The sequence below is a fragment of the Lygodium microphyllum genome, chromosome 6, assembly GCF_053477565.2.
Source record: "Lygodium microphyllum isolate KBCC chromosome 6, Lygodium_microphyllum_v1.1.10, whole genome shotgun sequence".
In the NCBI taxonomy this organism is placed as follows: Eukaryota; Viridiplantae; Streptophyta; class Polypodiopsida; order Schizaeales; family Lygodiaceae; genus Lygodium; species Lygodium microphyllum.
In genome coordinates this window covers 71,943,371-71,958,335 of record NC_141140.1, presented here as the reverse complement: position 1 = coordinate 71,958,335, position 14,965 = coordinate 71,943,371, and positions in this window count along the sequence as shown.

The window sequence follows — 14,965 nt, the reverse complement described above, 5'->3', positions numbered from 1 at the left end:
TATATGCCAAGTCTCCGATGTGCTTTAGGATTTTTGAGGGTCCATAAAACCTATGAGCAAGCTTGTTATTGAATCCATTCTTCAAGGTAGAGTAATGAGACTTAGGCACTTTCAACATAACTAATTATCTTTCTTGGAACTCTAAAGGTCACCTCTTCTCATTTGCATATATCTTCATTTGGTCTTGGGCCTTCCTAAGATTCATCTTACACTACTGAAGAAGGGTCTACATTCTTTCCAATTCTTCTTCCCCAATGAGGATTGATTTTCTCATTGAAAATGACTGTGGGTAAGAGCACCTTATAACCATACTAGCATGAGTGGAGTTATTATAGGCAAACTCAGCCAAGTGCAACCAAGAATCCCACGCATGTTGCACATCATGACAGAAATGGTGAAGATAAGTCTCCAACCATTTATTTACCCTTTTTGTTTGGTCATCAGTCTGTGGTGGATGATAGGATGTAAAAGGAGCTAATTTAGTACCCATAGAGCTGAATACTGCTTGCCAAAAGCTACTCATGAGCTTTGAATCCCTATCATGTACAATTACCTATGGTAATCCACGTAATCTAAAGATCGGCTCCATAAATTGATTAGCCACCCATGAAGCAATGGACTACGTCTTGATAAGAATAAAGTGGGCTACCTTGGTGAGTCTATCCACTACCACATACATACTATTCCATCCCTTTTTGGTAGTAGGTAAACCAATAATAAAATCCATGGTAATCTGCATCCACTTATCCTAAGGAATAGGAGGACAAGGCCAAGACAAACGTGGAATGGAAGATGAAGGCACACCAAGCAAAATATGGAAACACAAGAAGTGCAGAAAAGTCCTAAATTAAGGAGAAAGATGCACAAGAAAAAGTGCAAGTTAATACTTTTGTAAAAGAGCGCAAGGCACATCATGATTTATTTTAAGAGCATGAGGCTCTCACCCGTGCCATTTGTAAAGGTAGATGGGTGGTAGGAAGGAAGCTAGGAAGATAGGAAGACAATGGGAAAAAGGGCCTAGGCCACGGTCAGCCATATAAAAAAGGGGATAAGGGGATGACCGCCCAAAAGGGATTTAGGGTTTTATGGCTTATGGGTGTTATCCTTATTCTATTGATAAGGCGGCAGTCACTTCATAACAAAATCCTTAACATCTTTCCACAGTCCTTTCTAATAAAAGCTTTTGTTGATCTTATCATAGGTCTCCAAAATGTCCAACTAGAAGCAAAGAATGCAACTCCTCCATAATTTTCCGTGTGAAAGAAAAAATAGAGGGAATAAGAATCTTAGCATTTAACCAGATCATGCCATTTTCTTGGGGAAGTTGCTATATGTATATCCTGCAGATCATGTGCATTCAAGGCCTATTTATAAATATCCTTATCTGTGAAGTTTTCTTAAATAAAACATAACCCTTTTCTATTCAATCTATAAGTAACCCCTTTACATTACGTCCTTTTGTATGTAAAAAATGAATAAAAATTGTATTTTAAAAATGCTTTATTTTGAACCCACGTGATGCACACATATATTCATGAGTAACTTATCCGAGGCCATTTTTAAGCTAATAATGTGAGCTTTTCTCCATGAGACCTTGCTATAATTTTTGAAAAACATGGATGAGCTCATCATTCAAAAGATAGGCTTTCTGTAATTCTTCAATCCAATCACTATGTAGTTTAGTCATAGTTGAAACTTTACATGCCCACATGTAGGAAAGAGAATCAGCTACTACCACATTGTCTTTTCCCCTCGCATGAGTGATATCAATATCATAACTTTGCAGAGTAGCTACCCACCTACACTGCTTAGGAGTGAGATTGGACTGAGTGAGGAAATACTTTAGGACTCTATGGTCACTTTGAACTCTAGACTGCTGGCTTGCCATACAAGTAATGGTACCAATTCTTTATCACATGTAAGATAGCCAACATCTCTTGTTCATAGATATTCATAGCCATTTTCTTATATTTAAGCTTACAACTTTCAAAGGCAATAACTCCATGCTCCTATAATAAAACAATCACTATGCCACAATTACTAGCATCACACTATATGGTAAACTCTTTCAAAAAATCTAAGCATACTAGAATAGGAGTAGAAGTAAGGAGTACCTTTAACTAGTCACAAGCTACTATCTGCAAGTGCATCCCAAAAGAAAGCTTCCTTTTTCAACGTGTTAGTTTCAAAGGAGATGCAATATCTGCATAATGCTTAATTAATCGATGATAAAATGACAATAGACCAAGAAACCCTATAAGTGAAGTAGTGGTAGTGGGTATTGGCCAATATTTAACACATTGCACCTTCTTAGGGTTATCTTGTCTTCCTTTTTTAACTGATAATATGGCCCAAGTACTCCACCTTAGTCTATGCATGAAAGAGCACTTTTTCTCCTTAGCAAAGAGATTGTGATGCCTCACTATATCAATTACCTTCCTCATATGTGATAAATGCTATTGTAAAGTCTTGCTATATCAATATATCATCAAAGAAAACTAGGACAAACTGGAAGAGGAAAGGCTGCAAAATCTTATTCATCAGACTCTGGAAGGTAGCTGGAGCATTAGTAAGCCCAAATGGCATCGCTAGAAAATGGTATAGCCCACAATCATTCCTAAAGGCAGCCTTATTGCATCACCCTCTTGCATATGGATATGATGATACCCTGATCTCAAATTATCTTGGTAAAGAATCTAGCCTCCTTTCATCAAGCAAATCATCAACTCTAGGTATTGGATACCTATTCTTCATTGTGATCTTGCTTAGATATTGTAGTCAAGATACATCCTGAAGGATCAATCTTTCTTCTTCACTAACAATTGCAGGAAATCTTGACTTTATAGTACAATGAAAAAAGACAACAAGTTATAAATGTTAAACAAATATACCGCTTTGGAAACTAATAGAAAATAATAAGACCAAAGATGCATAAGGTGAAGAACTAGGTTCAATAAACCCCATCTCTAGAAGCTTATTGATTTGCTTGGCTACTTCTTCATGCTTATACCTAGAAAATCTATAGGGTGGCTTAGTGATTGGCTTTGAGTTTGACTCCAAATTGATAGGGTGATCTATTGCTCTCTTAGAAGGTAATTAATCAAACAAATCCCTATATTCCTGAAGAAGAGCTTGCAAAGATGGATGGTATGTTGAATTTTTGGACTAATCTTGAACCTCTTTATTCAAGTGTAAGACAAAAATCTGTGAGCGCCTCTTGTACTCCTTCTTGAGTTGTTGAATGGCAATAAGGTGAAAATTAGATTTACTAGAAATTCCATGTAAGTGGATAGGCTATCCATAAAAAATAAACTCCATATATAGCTATGAGAAATCCATAGTAATATTTCATAAGATCATCGGCCAATCACATCTGAGTGCAACATCTATGGGTCCCATTTTCAAAGTAATCATGCTTACTTTTGCTTCATAATTTTCAACCAACTGTAAAGAAACCCAAGGGCATATTTGAGTGCTGATTTTTTCTTCACCATTTGCTACTTAAACTCTTATGGGTTGTTGTAAATCAATGTGAAGACAAATTCAATCTATCTACCAAACCGACTTATTCACAAAACTATGTGTACTGCCACTCTCTATCAGGATAAACAGAGGATAAACACATCCTTTTCATTAATATTATCCTTCATACGAAGTGTACTAGGCTCTTACAACCTACCCAAGCATCCATAGGAATGGAATAATTAGTGGCAGCATGTGGCTCATCAGGAAATCCTCCCAAATCAAAAGGAATACTACCACTTGGATCAAAAGGAAAGGTATTGGCAAGATCATAAAATTGTTCTTGTCCAACTTTGTTCTCAACATCCTCATTTTCAGTGGTAGTCACAAATGCATTTGTCTCATTATTATCATCATTTGAGTCTTCAAAGACTAACATACTATGGATCTTGGCTTTTGCATTCTTGTATACATGTTTTGTTGTATGATCAATTATATACTTCTCCCCACATTTGAAACATAAGCCTTTTTCTTTCCTTTCTTTTTAGATGTCCATAGGAATTGACTTTGGATTAACATTGGTTGAAGTAGATCTAAACTTATTGTTTCCTTGTTTAAACTCTACTCTTGGACTATTTGGTATCCTAAAATTTCCTTGAGATCTTGAAGCATTGGATGATGGATAAGTTGGCACTCTTAAGCTCCCACTTGGTGCATGATTGCTGCCATAAACATTGCCAACTTGTCCCTCTTTTAAAACAATCCTTGGTTGTCCATAACTAGGTTGAAATGAGGATTCTCTTCTACACTTCCTTCCATAACATTCTGTAGAAGATGGTTCTAAACCATACATATACTTGTGGAGTTTAACTTCATCACCTATATTCTCTATATACATGGTAAGGTTGAGGAATTGGTCTGTATAATCCCATACACTTAGATCCTTTGCTCTAATCCATACCATCTCCATGCCAATTTCTCTTTTTCAAGAGGAGAGACAAAGACTTTAGCCATAATTGTTTTGAATGCATCCCAACCCTCTACTAGTATATTATCTTTCTTGATATATCTCCACCAAGTATGTGCAAAACCTTCCAAATTTAATGAGACAAAGTGGATCTTCATATAATCAGTTCTAGAGAATATATATCAAAATAGGATTCTACTTTTGAAATCCATTCCTCTAGATCTAATGGTAAAGATGACTGCCCATTGTACTTTGCCAAAATAGTTTTGTACTTTCAACTCCCTTTTACGAAAAGGTTGTTGTCCCAAAATAGACAGATAATGATTAATAGGAATTGAACCTCCAAAATGAGATGGTGCTCTTCCAAAAGGTGGCTAAGAGTTAGTATGGAACCTTTTTGATGGTAGAGGACCTCTAGAGACTTGAGGATTCAGCCCATAAACTTAAGGATTAGCACTGTTCATGTTACCTAAATAGTCACCATGCCTTTGTGAAGTCTCTCCTATTTCATATTGATTATTGGAAATACCCCTTTTTCCAATGATTCCATGACTTTGACAATTTTGATTAGGTAGCTAAAGTGGGGCTAATGGATCACTGTTTGATTGTGCTTTCTCCCTAGTATCCTTGGTTCCCATTTGCATTTGCATCCATTGGAGAATTGAGCCATTATTTGGGAATCGAATTCTACTAATTTATCAATCAAAGCCTTTGTTTGGGTAGTGGAATCTACCAACTTCTCAATACAACACTTTCATTGATGACTAGACAATACCATTTGTTCAACTCTAGATAGTAGCTCCATATGCCTTTAAGCATGACTATTCTCATATTTATACAATGTATTATTAAGTGCATTAAGTTCTTGTTGCATATGATGCTCTTTAGGCTCTCTTGAGATGTATTTTTCAGCGAGGCATCTTTGATTTTCTTGGCATATTCATCTTGGGCCTTACTTTTCCCTTTATGACTTGCCATAGTAGTGCAGTCTTGTAGTATTCCCTGTTAGAAAATTGGATATAACTTGAGCTGGAAAACTCTAATTTCCAAAATTTTTGATTTAAAAAAGAGCCAATAATTCTCTCTTTAGGATGATCTATATGATGCCATAACAGGTTTAGGACAAAAATTTCTGTAACTCAATCTTTGAGGCTAAACTGTCTAGGCCTACACCTTGTTTTAATCTGTATGTACCCTGTTTCCACTTGTGAGAGCAAAATGGTAGTATCTAAGGACTTCCAAACCCTATGGGGAGCTAGATAGGATCTACAAACAAATTTTAGTACTTGAACTTGTACTCCAATGATGAAAATGGTACCTATAGTGACATGTTTATATCATGCAATGTCCTGTAAAAACCATGTTTCAACATGTTTTGATCTTCAAGGTACTTGAGTCTTTGAAAGTGATTGAATATTCAATTTTTCTTTCACAGTACCTGTGTGAGGGATAAAATGGTAGGAAAGGCTTCCTACACAGGCTCTAAATCACTGAGAGGTGGGAAAGTTTCTCCCTGGATCAATTGCTTGCACCCCTTCGGGATCTTTAATAGTGAGGGAGGGTCACCTTTCTATTGTCCAACTATCTCCCCCAACATCCACCTTTTCCTTGGTAGGAATATCAACATGGTAGTGATATGCTACTCTAATCAATCAACATTTTATGCATTATTGAAATTTCCATTCAATTCATTCCATGAAATGATTGTATGCAAAGTATCGTGAGAGTGACTATTTGGAATCATGCTGATCCATTTGACTAAATCGAAATGTACTATTGTTCGTGACTAGTCAAGAAGAAATTAACACAACTTGCCATATTCTATATAAAATGATGAAAGGGCTAGGCCCAAACGTTCCTAAGCTAATCATTCTCCCTATTTATAGAGCCCTCCCGAGTGATTTGTAGACAAGAATTTTTGAGTGAGCACCTCTAGGAACAAGAAAAGTGGTAGTAGCCACCAACATTGTGAAAGCCCCTCTAACAATGTATGGTGTTTATTATGTATTTGACCCAAGATTTTCAAAACAAAATGTTTATAATCCCAATCTTGGTTTAGAATCTCTTGTCATTACACCCATTTCTCAAGCATCTACAAAACAATATGCAAGGAGAATAGCTATATTGGACCGAGCAACTGCTACTAGATCTATATAGAAAGTGAATATAAAAATGAGATGCTACCAACAACTATGCTAAAGATTCAAAGAATCAACCTTGGTATGACAACTTTACATATGAAAGCTATAGCCCATAATGATATAATATATTTTGAGTTTATAGTCTTGCACCCCAACCTCAATCTTTAATCTTTGCTATGGAGTAGTTCCAATCAACTTCCTTCTACTAGGAAGTTGACAAAATGAATAGGGAGATTATCATGTAGTGACTCACTATTGACTTACCCTTTATAATGGATCAGGATATATTTTTCCATGAATCAAATAATGATAAGTAAATCAATGTGTTAACCCCAGTGCAAGACAATAAAAAAGAAAATCAAAAATAAATCCAAGAAAATGCAAAACTACAGACCCAATGAAGTCAACAAGAAGGAGAAAAGGCAAAAGGCGCAAAGGCAACCTTAGAAAATGCAAAAGACAGAAGGCACATTTTTAAATCAAAGACGCCCCTAAAATTTTGTAAAAGGGCACCAAGCTCCCTCCTATGCAAATTGTAAAATCTAGACAAGCATAGGTGAAGGGATAAGGTAAATAGAAGGGAATAGGAAAAGAGAACCTTGGCAAGACGCCCGGTCATGTAAAAAAGGGGTTGGATGCCCAAAGGATTTAGGGCTTGTATATAAACTCAAAAAGTAAATGAGAAGCTCATTCTTGGTGTGTGGCAAAATTAGCTCTCTTCTTCTTTTCTTCTCTTCCTCTTGCTTGTGCTTGTGCTTGTGCTTGAGAGAGGGAGTGTGAGAGTGTGAGGGACCATGGTGGAGAAGCTCTCCATCTTCTCCCCTCTTCTTCTCTTCTCTTCTCTTCTCTTCTCTTGTCTCATGCACGCGGCTATGGTGGATGGAGCGTTGAGCTTGCATCACAGATTGTGGAGCTACCAGAGTGTTTGAGGGAGGAGGCTACTCATTTGGGCATCAAGATAAGCTCACTGCACTTGTAGGATTGGCTAGGTGAGAGATAGCCATTAGAACTCCTTGAAACACTTGAAAAAATAGGCTGTCCTCCGTGGGTCTTGGAGGTCAAGCGTGAGCTCCCACTTCATTTTGGTTCCATTGCTAGGACTACGGATTTAAGCTTGAGCACTTGTCCACTTCAAATCGAGCATCAAAGTAGGGTTTCATCCTCAAACTAGTGCTTGATGTAGTCAGGAGATTTGGGAGTTTAATCTTTGAAGCAAGTAAGTAGGATAAATCATTTCAATACTTGAGCTTTGATTTTTGTTGCATTTAGAGTGAGATAGGACCAAGAAATCAAAGCAAATCGCTTTAGGGTTGCTGGTGTAAATAGGCCCAAAATAGAAAAAAAACAAGGAAAAAGGGGGGTTGAAATCTGTTAATAAGGCAAGAGCACGAATGGAGCAACACCTGGCCACTAGAAAGAGGGCTTAAAACCCAAGGAAGAGCGGGTTAAGGCTCAGTTTCAGTCTCGTCAGTGTGAGTGAGAGAGAGAGAGATTGAGAGAGTCTTAGGGCAAAGCATGGATTGATCATCACATACTGTGTTTTTCTAGCCGTGCTAGGTATATACAAACCTTGCCCCTTGTCTATTCTTGCATTTTGGAAGTTTGTGTAGCCTTGCATGCCCAAAATTGTTGCCATTTATTCGATTTTTTTCTTTCCTAGAACCACAGCCAATCAGAATCGGACAGCCTGATGACAAAGTCTGATTCCTAGAATTAAACTTGCACATCAGATTTTTGGAATAATCGGACAATCGGATTTCGGATAATTAGACGGTAGGATTTTGGAAATCGGACCAATCGGACACCACCCCACCCATCCAATCAAACATGTGACTCGTTCAATTCAGATAAATGGACTATCAGACAATTGGACCATTGGGAATCAGACTCTCAAGAAATTGGATTCATAACTTCATAATTGGACACATCAGGATCGGAGACCACGGACCACTCAAACTCGGACCATTGAAGTGGGCTAATCCGACACCAAAATCAGACAGTCCAATTTTGATAATTGGACGCCTGAAAATTAGACCAAAAGAAGCTGACATGAAAAATTTGCTAGATCCAACACATCATCTCAGGCTAGGTTGAGCACCTCTCGCAATAGGGAAAGCTTTTGACAGCCTTCCAAATGTGTTGGATGCCTCGTAGAGCCTCTTTACTACAAAAAGTGTGACACGATGACCTAAAAGTGACAACTAGCAAGTTCATTAGCTATCCACCCATTTAGAGCCCCAAATTGACCCAGATACCCTGATAACACCCTGACCAAGCTAAAAGATGTAGTAGAGGCCCTGGTGAACACATAAGAGCGGCTAGCAATTGTAGTTAGAGCCATATTTGGCCGAAAACTGAACGAGGGGAGAGCAAGAACTACATTCATCATCCTACATTTGCATCCCACATTGTTTGTCACTTGAAGTGCACTTGAAAGCTAAAAGCCTGTTTTCACATCGTGCATAAAAAGATCGCTATGCACACATTGAGTGAATGTAAGTTGAGGGCTGTTTGTAATAAGAAGGAACACGCTCAGACATTACAAGTGGAACAAACCCACTAATAGGAGACGATCCTCAAACTTAGATAGAAGATCGAGAACCCCAACCAGTAGGACCAAGAGAGAGTGAACGTAAGTTGAGGGGTGTTTGTAATAAGAAGGAACACACTCAAACATTACAAGTGGAACAAACCCACTAATAGGGGAGGACCCTCAGACTTAGACAGATGATCGAGAATCCCAACCAGTAGGACCACAACATAGAATTCCAGAGGCATCAAAGGACTGATACCATTGGAGACGCAACACTGCCTGACCTAATTAGCCTCATCAACAACCTAATGGAGCAAGAAGCTGCAGACATGTCAGGATCCAACTCCAACTGTGAGAATGATGAGGTCAACTTGAAAGATTTACCAATCAACTTCCAATAGATGGTGAGTAAATATGACTTATTGAAAGGGAAGTGAAACCCAGGAGGAAGAAACTTGGTGGTGAGAGCTATGGTGGATGGAGAGCAAGAGCCAAGAGAGAGAGAGAGACACAAAAGTGGAAACTCCAACAACCACAATGTGTGGCCGGGCCTTCCTTTATTCAAACTGTCTCTAAAAGAATAAAGAATAAGTGACTGTGACGGGTGCCCGCCACCTACAGTGTGCAGTGGCGGGTACTGTTAATGTAGTAATACACGGACGGCTAGGCAGAGGCATCTTTACCCCCAACAACCTCCCACTTAAAGGTGAATCTGCCCTAGTGAGAGAGAAAAAAGAAAAAGATAGTACAACATGTACACATGTACAACAGGATGAGGAAAAAGATGTCATCTCATCCAATGCCCATCAATCTTTTGAGGAAGGCAAAGCGCTTGGTAGTGATCCTTTTCGTGAGCAAGTTTGTAGGATTCTGCTCAGCCAGAATCTTGACAAGATCAACAGACCTGTCCTCAACGACCTCGCGAATGAAGCGATACCTCACCTCAGTATATTTCGTCTTCGCATGGAAGACCGGATTCTTGGCCATTCTTGGCCAATTGAATGGCACTCATGGAATTCGAATGCAGTGTAGGCATAGCATCTGTCATACCAAGGTCTGCAATCAAACGGCCTAACTAGATAGCCTCCTTGCAAGCCTCTGTGGCTGCAATATACTTAGCCTCTGTACTCGGCCTCTGTAGTAGAAAGATCCATACACTTCTGTGCCTTGGACATCCAAGAGTTAGCACTCCAGCATAAGTGAACACATAGCCAGAAGTGGACTTCCTACTATCTGCATGTCCTGCATAATCAGAGTCAGTGTACCCCATGACTCTTGTATCCTATCTGCCATAACAAATACACATGTCTGTTGTGCCCTTCAGGTACCTCATGATACCCTTCATGGCATCCCAATGCTTCTTGCCAAGTGTAGCCATATAATGTGCCACAACCCCAAACCGCAAAAGCAATATCTGGACGGGTGGCTATCATGGCATACATAAGACTGCCCACGGCTGATGCACAGGGAATCTTGACCATCTCGGCCCTCTGCTCATGTTTTGCGGACAATTGGCTTGTGAAACCTTCATATGAGAAGGTAATGGACAACCAATAGGCTTAACATCCTGCATGCGGAAGCGCTCAAGGACTTTATGAATGTACTCCCTCTGTGACAGATAGAGTAGTCCTTGAGATCTATCATGCGAAATGCGCATACCAAGTATATGAGAGGCATGTCCCAAATCTTTCATCTCAAAGCTATTCTTGAGCTAAGCCTTAAGAGAATCTAGCCCCTCATGAGCTGTCCCTGCTAAAAGCATGTCATCTACATAGAGCACTAAAATCAGTAAAGAATTATCACGGGCTTTCTTCGTGTACAAGCACAGATCCATAGCACTGCGGTTGTAGCCCTATGACTGCATGAATGCATCAAACTTATGGTACCATTCCCTAGGTGCTTGCTTCAAGCCATATAGACTCTTCTTTAGCTTGCACACTAGGTGTTTCCTGCCAAGGTCTACAAAGCCCTTAGGCTGCTCCATGTAAATCTCATCATGCAAGTCCCCATGTAAAAAAGTTGTCTTGACATTCATCTAGTACAAGTCCGGGTCAAGCTGTGCAACCAAGGCCAAGACTAAGCATAGGGTGGTCATCTTGACCACAGGAGAAAAGACTTCATCAAAGTCAACACCATGCTCCTGCTTAAAACCCTTAGCAACCAATCGAGCCTTGTATGCCGGCTTGGGGTGTCCAGGGGTACTTTTCAGCTTGTACACCCACTTGCATGGCAAATCCTTCTTACCTTGAGGCAAGGAAATCAAATCCCAAGTCTGATTCTTATGCAATGAGTCAAGCTCAGACTGCATAGCCCTCTCCCAAGAGTGACAATCACCCTTGCGCATAGCCTCATCATAAGTTAGAGGCTCTCCTGCATCTGTAACCAGTACATAATCCATAGAGGGCGCAAAACGGTTAGGAGGTCGTCTATCTCTAGTAGAATGCCTCAGCCCAAGCTCTGCTGTCAGACTAAAATTTTGTCTAACATCAGCATGTCTAGCATCTGGGCCATGAGCATCAGGTGATGCTGCACGCTGTGTAGCTGGCCATGGAGCAGGCTGAACAGGAGCAGGTGGCTTCTCCTGAAAGATAACTCTACATATCTCAACCACTTTCTCAGGCTGCATATGCATTTTTTCCTCATGAAAGATGACATCATGACTGTGGATCACTTTTCACACCTGCGGATCCCATAGACGGTAACCCATCTCTCCTGCATCTCCATAGCCAATGAAAATGCATTTGACACTTTTAGGATCCAGCTTGTTGTGATTGTCCTTGGCCACATGGTAGAATGCCTCACATCCAAAGACACACAAATGATCATAAGAGGGTGGTTTGCCTGCCCATACCTCCTCTGCAACCTGAAATTCAATGCCATTGCTAGGCGACTTGTTAATGAGATGCACTGCAGTAGTAACTGCCTCAGCCCAAAAGTATTGCAGTAAGCCAGCTTGGCTAAGCATGCTACATACCCTTTCTTGAATGGTCCTATTCATGCGTTCAGCCATACTATTCTAGGGTGGGGTGTAAGGGGTGGTCAACTGACGTTTAATACCCCGCTCATCAAAAAACTTCTCAAAAGCACGTGATACATACTCACCCCCATTATCTCCTTAGGCATTTGAGCCTTTTCCCAAACTGATTCTCTGCCAATGCAAGCCAACACTGAAAGGTGTCTAAGACATCAGATTTCCTCTTTATGGGATAAGCCCAAACCTTACGTGAGTAATCATCTATGAAAGTAACAAAGTACTTTGGCCCACCAAGGCATGGGCCCACATACATCCGAGTGCACAAGAGCTAAGGGCTCACCAATGCATTTCTTACCAGACTTTTTATGCGTATTTCTAGTCTTCTTGCCATACAAACAATGATTACAAGAATCAAAATGCGAAGAGTCAAAAGGCGGAAGATACTACAAAGCACGGAGCATTTTCATTCCTTTAAGAGACATATGCCCCAAACGAGCATGCCAAAGGGATACATGGGGAATAGAACCCACATACAAAACATGATCCAATGTGCCTCCAGATACAAGAAAGGGATAGAGGCTGCCATACTTGGCACCTCTTGCAAGTACAAGCCTGCCACGAGTAATCTTCCATGTAGAGTCTCCAAAAAACAAAAAATACCCTACATCATCAAGCTGTCCAGTAGACATAAGGCTTCGAGTCAATGCAGGTACATGGCGTATATCATGCAAAAGAAAAGAACTATCAGAAGGAAACTGCAACCTAACTTCTCCAATGCCCACAATGTCAAGAGACCTGTCATCACCAAGATGCACAGAACTAGACATGGTACAATAGGTATGAAACCAATCTCTACAGAACTAGACATGGTATGATAAGTATGAAACCAATCTCTACAGGGTGTCACATGAAAGAATGCACTCGAATCCAAGAGCCAGCATTGCCCGTACATAGAATGTATCTCAAAAGTCTGTAAGGCATTGCAAGAAGAAGCTGAAAGTATGTAATCATCATCTGAATCAGTAGCCTCCATGACAATAACCTCTTCTATCTTCACACTGGATTTTGTAGGTACAATACTGTTGAAAGGTGAGAAGGATCGAAGCTTGCACCCAAGAGCTATGGCGGGAGAGCAAGAGCAAGAAAGAGAGAGACAAGAAATGGGAACTCCAACAGTCACAATGTGTAACCGGGCCTTCCTTTATTCAAACTGTCACTAAAAGAATAAAGAATAAAGCGATGGTGATGGGCGCCCGTCACCTGCAGTGTGCAGTGGCGGTGACTATCAGTGTAGTAATACACGGGCGACTAGGCGGAGGCGCCTTTACCCCCAACAACCTCCCAGTTAAAGGTGAATCTGCCCTAGTGAGGAGTGAAAAGAAAAAGAAAAAAGACAGTATAACATGTACACATGTACAACAGGATGAGGAAAGATGTCATCTCATCCCACGCCCATCAACCTCCTGAGGAAGGCAAAGCACTTTGTAGAGAGGCTTTTCATGAGCAGATCTGCAGGATTCTGGTCAGTCAAGATCTTGACAAGATCAATAGACTTGTCCTCAACAACCCCATGTATGAAGTGATACCTCACCTCAATGTGTTTCGTCTTCGCATGGAAGACCGGATTCTTGACTAACTGAATAGCACTCATAGAATCTGAATGCAGTGTAGGGATATCATCAATACCAAGGTCAGCAACCAAACAACCCAACCAAATGACCTCCTTGCAAGCCTCAGTGGCTGCAACATACTTGGTCTTTGTAGTAGAAAGGACCGTGCATTTTTGCACCCTGGACATCCAAGAAACAACACCTCCAACATAGATGAATACATAGCCGGAAGTGGACTTCCTACTATCTGCATGTCCTGCATAATTAGAGTCAGTGTACCCCACGACTCCTGTAGCTTGGCTGCCATAGCATATGCACATATCTGCAGTGCCCTTCAGGTACCTCATGATACCCTTCACGGCATGCCAATGCTTCTTGCCAGGTGTAGCCATATAGCGTGCCACAACACCAACTGCAAAGGCAATATCTGGATGAGTGGCGATCATGGCATACATAAGACTGCCCACTGCGGATGCATAGGGAATATTGGCCATCTCGGCCCTCTGCTCATTTTTCTATGGACAATCAGCCTGTGATATCTTCATATAAGAAGGCAATGGACAGCCAATAGGCTTTACATCCTGCATGCAGAAGCGCTCAAGGACTTTATGAATGTACTCCCTCTGTGATAAGTAGAGGAGTCCTTGATGCCTGTCGCGTCTAATGCGTATACCAAGTATGTGAGCGGCATGTCCCAAATCTTTCATCTCAAAGCTCTTCTTGAGCTGAGCCTTAAGAGCATCTAGCTCATCATGAGCTTTCCCTGCTATTAGCATATCATCCACATCGAGTATCAAAATTAGTAAAGAACCATCACGGGCTTTCTTCGTGTAAAGATATGGATCCATAGCACTCCTGCTGTAGTCCTGTGACTGCATAAAGGCATCAAACTTATGATACCACTCCCTAGGTGCCTACTTCAAGCCATAAAGACTTTTCTTCAATTTGCACACTAGGTGCTCCCTGCCAGGTTCTGCAAAGCCCCTAGATTGCTCCATATAAATCTCATCATGCAAATCCCCATGTAAGAAAGCTGTGTTGACATCCATCTGGTATAAATCCAAGTCAAGTTGAGCAACCAAAGCCAAGACTAAGCGCAGGGTAGTCATCTTAACCACAGGAGAAAAGACCTCATCAAAGTCCACACCATGCTCTTGCTTAAAACCCTTTGCTACCAGTCTAGCCTTGTATGCTAGCTTGGGGTGTCAAGGGGTACTTTTTAGCCTGTACACCCACTTGCATGGCAAAGCCTTCTTGCCCGAAGGCAAGGAAACCAAA